The 13,005-nt window shown below is 37.5% G+C and overlaps 1 long non-coding RNA gene across 1 annotated transcript; it reads right to left on the bottom strand.

Moving 5' to 3' along the window:
* Window positions 1–460: 460 nt before the first annotated feature.
* LOC143052608 (uncharacterized) lies at window positions 461–3,600 on the bottom strand. Its single transcript, XR_012971171.1, has 4 exons — window positions 3,445–3,600; window positions 1,910–2,018; window positions 1,263–1,331; window positions 461–667 (listed from the first exon to the last, which is right to left on the bottom strand). It is a non-coding gene; the product is annotated as an uncharacterized LOC143052608 (long non-coding RNA).
* Window positions 3,601–13,005: the final 9,405 nt, after the last annotated feature.

Raw genomic sequence — 13,005 nt, 5'->3', positions numbered from 1 at the left:
CTCGGACTTCTCTTAAACTGAGTTTTACTGTGCGTATTGTTTTTCTATATTGGCTAGAGGGAGGGTTGAGACCTCAAAAACATGCTTAACCCCGCCGCATTATTGCGCCTGTCCCAAATAAGGAGCCTCTTGCCTTTGTTAGTCTTGTATGATTTTTAATTTTAGTTTCTTGTGTATAATTCGGAGTTTAGTATAACGTCCATTATCACTGAACTAGTATGCGATAATACATATTTGTTCAGGAACCACATGAAGGACGCCTCCGGGTGCGGGAGTCCCACGCTGCATTGAAAAGCCATTGGTGGCCTTCGGCTGTTGTGTGCTCTATGGTCGGGTTGTTGTCTCTTTGACACATTCCCCATTGCCATTCTCAATTTTATAGATGAATATTTGTCGTAAAAAACTATTGTTAACTACATTTATTCTTAATAGAATCTTTATAATATAAATGATTTCACAATTAATTGTATAGGAATTTTATACAACAGTCACATGACAAAGCTGCTGGTCTTTTATTACTGATTGGTAATTGGGTTCAGAACGTTTACAGAGAACTTCCGAACAGCAACACAATGACCACTGCAACATTTCTCGTTGGTCTGACATGCTTGATCGTGTCCACATGATTTAGCACCCAATGTGCCTGTTATATGGGCATTGCAAGACCCTATAAAACACAATAGATACTGAATATTATATCTTGCCGACTATAACTCCAGGCTATAAAAAATTTATGCATGATTACTTTATTGTCGTACTTTTTTCCGGACAGACATTTCACTTCCTTTGAACTTTTGTGGATATATCATTCATTGGCTACATCTTCAGATTGTTTCATATTTCCGGACAGACAGACGCACGTGTGTAATACTATTAGCCACAATAATTATATAAATTGAAAAATTGATAACCTAATAATCCTTTAACCATCAATGGTTGAATGTATTTTAAAATTAGCTAATGAGTGATTGCGAGATCAGATGCGTTCAAAGGTAAACAACCCAATCGAGAGTATTCATAGATGGAATAGTTTTGATCGAAAATTAAATTGAAATTGGTGCATAATTTAGAGAGCATGATCAACATTTTCATAATAAATGTAAAATCAGCAGTAATACCGTTGTTATGTTCATTTTTAAAACTCATACTGTCTGATCAAAATTCCACATCTGATATACATTACAGGCAATACAATTTACAAGTAAATAAATAGAAAATACTCAACAAACATAGAATTGTTTGAGAGTAAAAATTAAACGTACCAAGATGGTGGAAGTTAACAGTAACAGCTAAACACTGAGAACCACATCCATACGGACAACATTTATATCCTGAAAATGTAATACAAATGTCATGTTAATTAAAATCATTCGAAAAAAAGTGCAAACGGGATAAAATAAAATTCATAATTGCTATCCGAGTAAATGAACACAATTCTATCCTAAGGGTTAATTAAATCTTGCTGAAAGGTGTGAGAACTCGGCATTTTCAGCGAAAAATGTCGTGAAGGTTTTTTTGTGAATATCTGGTTAGATTATAAGATAATTGGATCAGATCGTCAAATGTTTTGGAACCAGACTTTTCCGATCTCATTACATTGATTCAATGTCAACATAATCATCAATTATCATGATCACCTTCTACTAAATAGTTAAGTCCAATATTTATCTTTTTTTTCCATTGATTCTTAGGGAGGGACATTCTGACCTCAACTATGCTCAATGAAATGACAACCAAAAAAATTCTTTTAGCTTATGAAATAGGGACGGTAGGGTAATAGGAAATACCCATTTTTTTAATTTTGCCAAATCATTCCCCGTTTCTATTCTTTTTTTCTGCTATTCATGCAGTGTGACCAGTATTATATAAACAATATATTTCGACATGTGATGAAAAATACAAAACTTACCAGAAGGACACTGGTCTTGATTAACACAATTCTTAGATGGGTCAAATACACAGAATCCACCGATCCCGTCGGTATTTGGGCAGCTATCAGTACTTGCTAGTTTAAAAGCCTAAGATAGAGCACTATGCAATTAGTTAATACACTTTGGATTTAAGTTCTCTGAATACCGCACGATCACAATAGATCTGTGTTGAACTTCAAGTGACAAATATTTCATGCATATCTTGATGAGGAAATGTTATTGTGATAATGTGGAACTCAATTTTTTACTCGACCGTTCTAGTCAATAACGTAAGCGTCATTATGTCTCATTTGCAATCATACACATCTTATTTTCAAATAGAATATGGGACAATAATCGACATGTCACCCTACCAGAACACAAATCTGAGCGACCACTATGAGGGCTAACCTCTACATGCAGTTTGACTGAAATTGTCTGGGTTGATCAGGTATAAAAGAGGGACGAAAGATACCAGAGGGACAGTCAAACTCGATAATCGAAAATAAACTGAAAACGCCAAGGCTAAAAATGAAAAGGACAAACAGACAAACAATAGTACACATGACACAACATAGAAAACTAAAGAATAAACAACACGAACCCCACCAAACTAGGGGTGATCTTAGGTGCTCCGGAAGGGTAAGTATAAGTGACTCCCCAATTTTAACTGATGAATCTATAATGTAAAATGTTTAAGAACTGCTATGATCTGCTATACCAATTAAAATGTAATATAAGGAATATAAAATCAATTTAAACGAGAATTGAAAAGAAAAAAAAAAACCCGGCCTAATTCATGTACAAAATAATAAAGGAAAAACAAATTTCAACAAACGAACCCCGCTGAATGACAGGCTCCTGATTTGGGTAAGGCACATAACGAATGTGGCGTTCATGTACAAAATAATAAAGGAAAAACAAATTTCAACAAACGAACCCCGCTGAATGACAGGCTCCTGATTTGGGTAAGGCACATAACGAATGTGGCGTTCATGTACAAAATAATAAAGGATAAACAAATTTCAACAAACGAAACCCCGCTGAATGACAGGCTCCTGATTTTGGTAAGGCACATAACGAATGTGGCGTATAAAATTATAATCCTGGTACTTTTGATAACTATTTACACCACTGGGTCGATGCCACTGCTGGTGGACGTTTCGTCCCCGAGGGTATCACCAGCCCAGTAGTCAGCACTTCGGTGTTGACATGAATGTCAATTATATGGTCATTTTTATAAATTTTCTGTTTACAAAACTTTGAATTTTTCGAAAAACTACGGTTTTTCTTACCCCAGGAGTAGATTACCTTAGCCGTATTTGGCACAGTTTTTTGGAATTTCGGGTCCTCAATGCTCTTCAACTTTGTATTTGTTTGGCTTTTTAACTATTTTGATTTGAGCGTCACTGATGAGTCTTATATAGACGAAACGCGCGTCTGGCGTATAAAATTATAATCTTGGTACTTTTGATAACTATTAACGAGAACACCAACGGCTTATGTATGTAGAAAAAATAAAATGTATACTTACGTTTGATAATACTATCACACTCAATCCACATAAGACTTGAACAACTTCCATTGTAATTTTTGTCTATACCTGGTCTGAAATGGTGTATGTAGTTTCCACCTTATCTTTGTTTAATTTAAGATAAGCACACCTCGCGACTTAAACCGATTGAAATCTACACGAAACGAACGTTGACCATATGAGGGACACGTTTATATTGCAATTATAAATGTTCGTCATTGCAACTAACACGTCAGAATAATGATGGAGAAAACAAAACAATCAATTACAGGATAAAGGTCCGGTCTAAATTATTTTCGTGCAACGTGTTTTGCCACTTTTTATTTCACGTGCAGCAGTGAAAAAGGTTCGTTATTCAGCGTGTTTTGTGGAATCGATAAAAAGATCAATGTGCAAGAATGCTTTGAATTGCTCGTTTATCGTGCAATGGCAATTTTATTTCGCATCCTTCCGTGCAGATACCCCCCTTTACTCCCATCTTTAAACATAATTTTCATAATTACTCGGGGACAGGACAATTATTTTCACGTTATTCTGCATGTATACTATATTAGTTTCTTGTGTATAATTCGGAGTTTAGTATGACGTCCATTATCACTGTACTAGTATACATATTTTTGAGGGCCAGCTAAAAGGACACCTTTGGGTGCGGGAATTCTCGCTACATTGAAGGCCCATTGGTGGCCTTCGGCTGTTGTCTGCTCTATGGTCGGGTTGTTGTCGCTTTGACACATTCCCCATTTCCTTTCCCAATTTTATGATCATAATCCTATAATATATAGAGACTAGAAGTGATCGGCGTGGGGAAGAAACTGGGAATAGATAGTTGATAGCAAATACACTTTACTTATATTGTATGTATGTTCATAGTATATAGAAACTGAAAGCAAAAAAAAACGGACTTGGAAAAAGGGAGAGGACTTAAAATAATTGTCCTGTCTTCAAGTGCCTATGACTCCGTTTGATACCTTTTCTGAAATTCTCCAGACATAAAATCGTTTACAAGAATTCATCCTACAACAGTTTACATACTGTAAGCCACCCGAGAGCATCCTGTCCTATACTCGGTAGTTTACTTTAATAACACTTAAATACAGTATGTGGCTCATGTAGCAACTCTACATTTGTATTACACTTCCTAAATTACTTGTCAGGTATGGTCTTCGGAATGTTTATTATGTATGTATTGAGCGATCCCTTGTATTCGAGTGTTACTGAGCTAATTTTGTTCCTAACGGCTTTCCATAGTTTTTATGTTTGAACGAGCGTCCTCCAACAACTATTGTTTTCATCAGTGTAAATTCATGTGCTTTTTGTATGTGTCCAAGTTCAATAAAATAAAGTTATCTTTCCAATGTTAACAGTTTTTATTTGTTCACTGTTAAAAGTATGTAACATTATAACATCGTAAAACTATATAAATAAACAGTTGCGTTCAAGTGTACTGAATCATAAATCCTTAAATACATATTTGTGGTGTCCGACGTGGTGGGAGATAGCTTACTGTACAAAAGACGGCTAATTAAATATCATTAAACTTCATTATGGTATCCTTATTCTCACCTAAAGGTTATTGTTGCTTTATTTGTTTTTCAAGGTTTGAACTTGCCGCCAGCAAAACTTTGGGCTATCTGCCATTGCTGAGTGTTAATATACTAAATTGTAATTGTCACGTGACATACTAATCCAATGGAAACTTGTCCTTTCCGGGAAGCCGGAACTATAAAAATTTCACATAATGAAAAACATAATATACATATCATCTTAAGTTGGCCGAACATTGTCCTTATACATAAAGTATCAAAACAAAGCTATAGCATCTAAAATATCGATACAGAAGCTTGAAATAAACAATCGGACACCACTGCGCTCGCATTGATTTAGCAGACGATCTGCGTTAGTACATAATAAGTAAATAACATACAACATAGTTCATTTCAACCATCTAAATATTTACAATATATTTGAGTCCGGCAGGGTATACTTATAAAATATCTTATCTGTGGTATTAAAAATACGATATTAGATCAATTTTCCAGGGGACGAATTGGTATTTAAAGATATAAAACACATGTTTTTGTCCCCACAAAATGGCAGACGACAAAGTCTCCGTAAATATATAATTGCAGTTGAAGTATTTTCCTATGTATATCAGGCATATTAGACGTTTAAATATGAATATTTGGTTACAAGAAATGATCCTTAATACGGGAATTACATGATATATAACACGAAGGAGGTAAGCCATGAGTAATTAAATACATTCCCTGCCGTAACACTTGTACAACAAAAAATGTAAACAAATGAAAAATTTATTTCACTTCCAGTGTTTTACACATTAAAAATTTGATTAACTTGATAATTACCACCCTAGTACCAACATATGTACACACCTAACTTGTAAAACTATGTTTTAGCTAATAAAATGCCTCCCCCTGTAATTTATTGGCAAACAAAAAAATGTAACTTTGGCCTGTGAAATCCATAAAAATATAGTAAATTAATGCCATATCTTTGATTAAAAAAAAATGTTTTACTTGCTCGTGCGAGCCAAGTTACTATGCGTAAGAACACAAACGTTATGTTTAAAAGAATAATATTTCTGTTTCTGAATTTATAATATCATAACAAGTATTTCCAATGCCTTACACTTCCCCCAACTTCAATATATATTAATTCTCCTGAATTAAAAAAAACTTATTTTATAAATAAGTTATTTAGAAGAATTGTTCATAAATTGTCTTTCTCTTCATTGGTCTTCACCAAGTCTAAGTTGTACACCCATGGCATCAATTGTGTTCAAGATAATGTCTGTTGATGTGTCTCTCTTTGATGATGATGCTTCAATCATATCAAGCAATTGTAAGGTGGTGGGGTCGTCTGTTTTACTCTTAATGATATTGGCAATTGCTTGGTACAGATAGTATCTAGACTTTACTGTCATTGTATTGCCCTCTGTTGATTGTGGAGTTTTGGTGCCTGGAAGTGCCAAAAAGTGATACTTTAATAGAAGCTCCTCCTTTGAAAATTGAAGCTGTTTGCCGGTGTTTAACTCCAGTGCAATGCTAGCATACTCCCAGTTGAAATATCTTTGTTCAGGGGACATGTTTTTCCAGTTCCTCGGGGGCCATTTTACCTCAGCTGGTATGGTAATCAAAGTTACGATTTCTTCTTTTTCCCATTCCCTCCTCCCAGCTGGGAAAAGTGGCATCCCACCTCTCCTTAAAAGTGTGTCTGCTCTTTCACTGGCAGTGTAAAATTGTTCACTTTGCAGGTTCTCTCCTTCCTGCAGTCTCATTAGTTCTGCTTCCTTTGACCTGGTTTCCTCTGCTAATTTTTTGATTTCTGCCTCCTCCTGTCTCCTTAGTTCTTCCTCTTTCATTCTAATTTCCTCATCCTGTTTGTGTTTTTCCTGCTTCTTACGTTCTTCCTCCTTCCGTCTGATCTCCTGTTCCTGTTTTTCCTTTCTCTTTTGTTCTGCCTCCTTCCATCTGCTTTCCGCCTCCTGTTTCTGTGTTTCCTGTTTCTTATATTCTTCCTTTCGTCTGATCTCCTGTTTCTCCTTTCTCTTTTATTCTGCCTCCTTCCGTCTAATTTCCTCCTGTTCCTGTTTCTCCTTTCTCTTTTGTTCTGCCTCCTTCCGTCTGCTTTCCTCGTCCTGTTTATGTGTTTCCTGTTTCTTATACTCTTCCTCCTTCCGTCTCATCTCCTCCAGTTCCTGTTTCTGTTTTTCCTTTCTCTTTTGTTCTGCCTCCTTTTGTCTGACTTCCTTGTCCTGTTTTTGTTTTTCCTGCTTCTTTTGTACTTCCTCCTTCCATCTGATTTCCTCCTGTTCCTGTTCTTCCCTTCCCTTTTGTTCTTCCTCCGTTAATGTCATTTCCTCATCCTGTTTCTTGTCATCCTTTCCTTTCTTTATTTTCTTTGCCTTCTGTTCCTGGTGGTTAGTCTTTTTCTTTCTTTTTTCTACATTTCTCTCTTCTTCCTTCTCAGTCTTTCTACCCTTCTTCTGGCTTGTTGCTTTCTCTAGAATCTCTGGTTCTTCATTGTCGCTGTCGTCTTCCAAAATAATATCAGATGTTGATGGCGTTTTCAGTGGTGATAGAGGATTTGTGACGGCTTTTGTCTGTGTTCCTGGGAATAGTTAATCTGACGTTTTTATATCTGTTATATATTCCTCTGATATTGATAGTTTCCTAGCTACTACTGGAGTCACTATAGACTTTAGTTTACCGTCTATAGAGATAGAGAAGGTATGTGATCCTGCATATTTTATGTTTACTAGTGCTGTCATCCTTCTTATCAGAGCGTCAAGCATTTTGTGGTCTCTAAGAACTAAGTCATTCAAACGGATCATATAAAAATCTTATAGACACTCCAAGGTCCAATTTGAAAATGGCTGTTGAGTCCCCCAGTCCCAATGCTAGTTGCTGGAGGGCCAACCCTTCATAGATTGTGGGGCGTGTAGGTGAATAAGACCCATTGGTTTTCTCCGACTCAACCTCTTCTTCTTGCGTACCTCTTACCATTTCCTTGGGACACTTCCACCCTAGAGTCCAATCCTCCTTCTTTCTGTTGGTGTTGTCAACCCTGTTCAAGAATTCCAGGACCTCAATCCTGGCTTTCATTGCTTCTTTCGAGTTTTCGTTGGATGGTAGGATTACCTTAGCATAGGTCTCTGGGTAGTTTGCCATCCAAAATCCATTGTTTTCACTTAGGAAACTATAAGGCATCAGTTCTACTTTACTGCGGTGGTTGACCATGACATGCTCTTTAAGGTCGACCATCCTCCTGTATGACTTTTCTTCAGGACACCAAACACAAACGACCGAAAGCCGTTTGTGTGGTGCAGCTGCCAGATGATTCTTCAATTGTCTCCGTGTCCGGAACGTCATGGAACACAGCCAACACTTCACCTCAATTTGGGATGATGGTCTCATTCTGAAATTGAATCATCAATTATAAATCCCTCCACCATACAACATATAATAATATAATACATAATATCATGTAGTGTCCTGTAGTGTGACTATATTTGCTTGTGTGTTTAAAATCCTCCCCCCATATAGCATATGCTGGTAGTAAATGGATCAGGCTAAATTCCAATTAAAAATATGATATCCACCCCCTTGGTCTCCCTATTCCAAAAAACTCAAGCCTCCTCAAGACAGAAAGTTGTCGTTAATTGCTTTCCGCGGCGCAGCTTGCGCATACAAAAAAAAAAACGCTTGGCAGTAGTTTAATCTGCCATTCCCCTGGCAGGAAGGATCATCCTTACCTTACAGCCAATAATATGTCCTGAGAAACAATGGCCATTTGTCTCCCTTACATATTCTTCCAGAGTAGATCCAACTCTAGGAATTCCATCATGACTTTCTCCAGTCTGAGATAAGTCATACAGTTACTCTTAAACATAGTAACTCATCAAAACAATTAAAAACGTAACAACTAATTTACAACTAATTTCGGCTATTCAAACAACGATGAAAGGCATCTCAAGCCTTCCTACTGGAGAACCAAGTGGGCGGATTCCGTCCTTGATAGGGCAGTAGTCTATCAATGTGGTAGACCTTCCCTGGCTGTTTCTTTGACCTTCTCACAAGGTAAGTGATGTCGTCAATTTTCCTTGTGACAACATATGGTCCTTTCCATTTTGATGTCAGCTTATGACAAATTCCCTTTTTCTTCGATGCATCATAAAGCCATACAGCTTGACCTACTTGTAATTCACGCTTTACTGCTTTCAAGTCATAGTGACATTTTTGATACTCAGAATTCTGCTTAAGATGTTTCCTAGCAAGTATATGTGACTTTGACATAGCGTCCTGTAATTCATTTACATATTTATCTGTTTCAGGGGAAGTGGATTCATTTGGTCCATCAGGACGTGGAATAACAGCTTCCATAGGAAGAAATATGTTTCTGCCAAACATCATCATGTTAAGGGTATGTCCTGTACTGGCGTGAACTGATGATCTGTATGCCATCATAACCTGTGGCAAAATCTCATCCCAGTTTCTCTGATCATTTTGACAATAAAATGTAAGCATGCTTAGGAGTGTTCTGTTAAATCTTTCTACGCTTCCGTTGGACTGGGGGTGTTGACTTGTACTTCTAGTTTTGTCAATTTTAAGTAGATCACACAGATCTTGAAACAGCTTTGCTTCGAAAGACCTTCCCTGATCAGAGTGGAGCTGTAATGGTGAACCAAACCTACAAATAAATTCATTCACGATGGTACGGGCAATGGTCAGGGATTCCTGGTCTGGAATAGCATATGCTTCAGTCCATTTAGAAAAGCAGTCGCATAGGACCAGAACATAACGGTTTTGTCGTTTTGTTAATGGAAGTGGACCAAGAATATCAATCGCAACACGTTCCATAGGCTCGCCAACCAAGTATTGACCTAACGGAGCCTTGTTCCGCTTCAGTGATTTCCTAGCAGCACACTGATCACATTCCTTGCAGTACCTTGTGATGGATCTTTTCATAGCTGGCCAGTAAAAGAGTTGCTGGATCCTACTTAGCATTTTATCTGGTCCTAAATGACCTGCAGATGGAACGTCATGGAAATACTTGAAGACTGTCTTTTGGTGTGATTTTGGTACCAGGAGCTGCAATTTGAAGTCTACATCGTCTTTATCAGAACAATAAAATTTTCTATAAAGCATGCCATTGTTTATTGTTAGCCTATCCCATTGTCGCCATATTGTTTTCTGGAATGCTGTTCCTTTTGATACTTGGTCCCAGTCAGGTTTATTTTTCTTTTCTTGCAGATATATCACAATGAGTGACATGTCTGGGTCTTCCAATTGGCATTGTCTGATACTATCTGGGTCCCATCCATCTATGCAGTAGCCACTTGGTGTAGCACTAGACTGATTTCCTGTCTGACTTCTTGTACATACTCGTACTATTTCTATTCTTGGTGTTGGTTCTTTATTTTCGTGTAACTTCTGGTTAACAAAATCAGTTTCTTCAAGTTGGATTTCGTCTGTTTCATCGTCACTTGTGTGGTTTCCAGATTCTTGTCTCTCGCATGATTTACAAGGTATTCTGGACAGAGCATCGGCATTTGAGTGTTTCTTTCTGGCTCTGTGTGTTACTGTCAAATTGTAAGTTCCCAGTTCTTCGAGCCATCTGGCTGTTTGTCCAGTGGGTTTCTTTAGATTTTTCATCCATGATACAGCTGCGTTATCTGTGCGCAGCAAAACTTCCTGGCCATATAGATAATGATGAAATGTCTTTAGTGCTATAATTACAGCAAGTAGCTCTTTTCGGGTTACACAGTATGCCTGTTCATGTATGTTCATAGATTTGCTCATGTATGCTATAACTCGTTCAAGAGCATCTTGAATTTGTGACAACACTGCTCCGACAGCCTTATCACTTTCATCTGTGTCAAGTATGAATGGCAAATTTGGCAGAGGGTAGGCAAGTACAGGTGTACTTGTTAAAGCGTTTTTCAACTGTTCAAATGCCTTTTGACACTCATCATTTCAAGAAAAACGACTATTCTTTTCGCAAATTTTGTGCATTGGTCTTGCAATTGCTGCAAATCCCTTAACAAATCGCCTATATATATATAGTAAGAGCAAAGTCCTAAAAAGCTGCGCACCTGTTTTGCAGATTTAGGGACTGGCCAGTCATCTATTGCTTTTGTTTTCTCTAGATCAGTGGAAATTCCCTCCTCGGACACGATATGTCCAAGAAACCTAACTTGTTTTTGAAAGAAAATGCATTTGGCAGGTTTCAACTTTAGATGTGCATTTTGTAGACGTATGAAGATTCATTTTAGCCTCCCAAGACCCTCTTCAAATGTAGAACTTACTGATATGATGTCGTCCATGTAGAGTAATAGTTCTTTCCACTGTAGGCCTCTGAGAACATTTTCCATCAGACGCTCAAAAGTAGATGGTGAATTTGCAAGTCCGAATGGCATAACAGTGAATTGGTATAACCCTAAACTTGTCAGAAATGCGGTCTTTTCCTTGTCCTCGGGAGACATGCCGATTTGCCAAAATCCTGAATTTAAGTCCATTGATCCGAAGATTTTGCCCCCAGCGAGCGAGTCAAGGCACTCGTCTACTCTCGGAATCGGGTAGGAATCTTTTTTCGTGACGTCATTCAAAATTCTGTAATCAACACAGCACCTAGGGCTGCCATTTTTCTTCATTACAAGTACTATATTTGATGCCCATGGACTAGAAGATGGTTCGATGATTCCTTTGTCCAACATCCGATTGACTTCTAATTTTTCCATCTCTTGTTTTCCAAGTGGCATACGTCTAGATCTCTGCCTGAAGGGTACCGCATTTCCGGTATTTATTCTAAGTGTTACAAGGTCTGTCCTCCCTATGTCATCATCTGTCCTTGAACAGACATTTTGGTACTGTGAAAGGAGTCTGGAGAGTTGTTGTCTTTGGTCCTCAATTATATAAGTTGAACTCCTTTTTAATAAGTCAGTAAGATGTTCTGGTATTTCTTCACTAGCTGTAAAGCAATCTTTCTGTAGTGTTCTAATCTGCTCTGGTTTCAAATCATGCTCAGTATATGATTCACATGTTCCTATTGTTTCCTTTTTATACAGTTTAACTTCGTCGTCACCATAGTTGACAACATTAACAAAGTGTGCTTGATCCTGTGTATTTATAATCCCAGATATTGTTAATGTAGCCTTGGCTGTTCCTGTCGTGCCCTCTATTAATCCGTATTCTGTTAAATGATTGACCCCAGGTATTTCTACAGGCATCATAGTACTCGTCATTGGAGGAATTGTCATGTTGTCCTTAATTTCTACTCTGCAAATCATATTTGCCTTCACTCCAATCCAACATTGTATTTCCTGGTTGTGGATCGTGTGTAAGACCATGCGCTGATAATTTACTTTACTTACTTCATTAATTAAGAAATCCTGTCCAAGTATTCCATCCTGATTGATATTACATATCATAAAATTTTGACTGAAAATTTCTTGACCAAGCATTAGTTCTAATATGATTGATCCAATGGCAAAAACTTTATTGCCATTAACGTCAAATATTTCGGACTTGTTTGGTACTAAGGAACACCAAACATTTGAAGTCAATTTTTCGTAAACATCAATAGATAATATTGACGCTGTTGAGTCACTGTCAATTAAAAAATTGACAGGAAACCCAAAAATTAATCCATTTGTATAAAACCCGTTATTCCAATTATCATCTGTTTCCCCTATATGTCCTGTCCGGACATGTTTTCTTCCCTTCATATCAGGCCTTTTATCTTCTGTCACTAGCTCACGACCTATTGAGCAAGCGTTCTGTCGTTTCCCTGGTTGTTATTGAAAGAGGTATTTTGTCTTTGGTTGTTTTTGTGTGGACAGTTCCTCATAAAATGGTCTGGTGAGTTGCAGCCGTAGCATCTGCCAGTATTTGCCCTGTTTGTTTCCCAGACTCCCATGTCCTTGTTCCAGCTTTGCCTTCCTATCTTGTAATTCCTGCAAATTGCTATGGTAATCTTTTTCACTCATGTGTCCTTCGATGTCCTTTGACTCCACAGCTCTGATAGTAGTCTTCTTTTTGT

This window comes from Mytilus galloprovincialis, chromosome 11, assembly GCF_965363235.1.
Source record: "Mytilus galloprovincialis chromosome 11, xbMytGall1.hap1.1, whole genome shotgun sequence".
Classification (NCBI taxonomy): Eukaryota; Metazoa; Mollusca; class Bivalvia; order Mytilida; family Mytilidae; genus Mytilus; species Mytilus galloprovincialis.
Note: the sequence above shows the minus strand (reverse complement) of the source record. Positions and strands in the feature narration are given on the sequence as shown.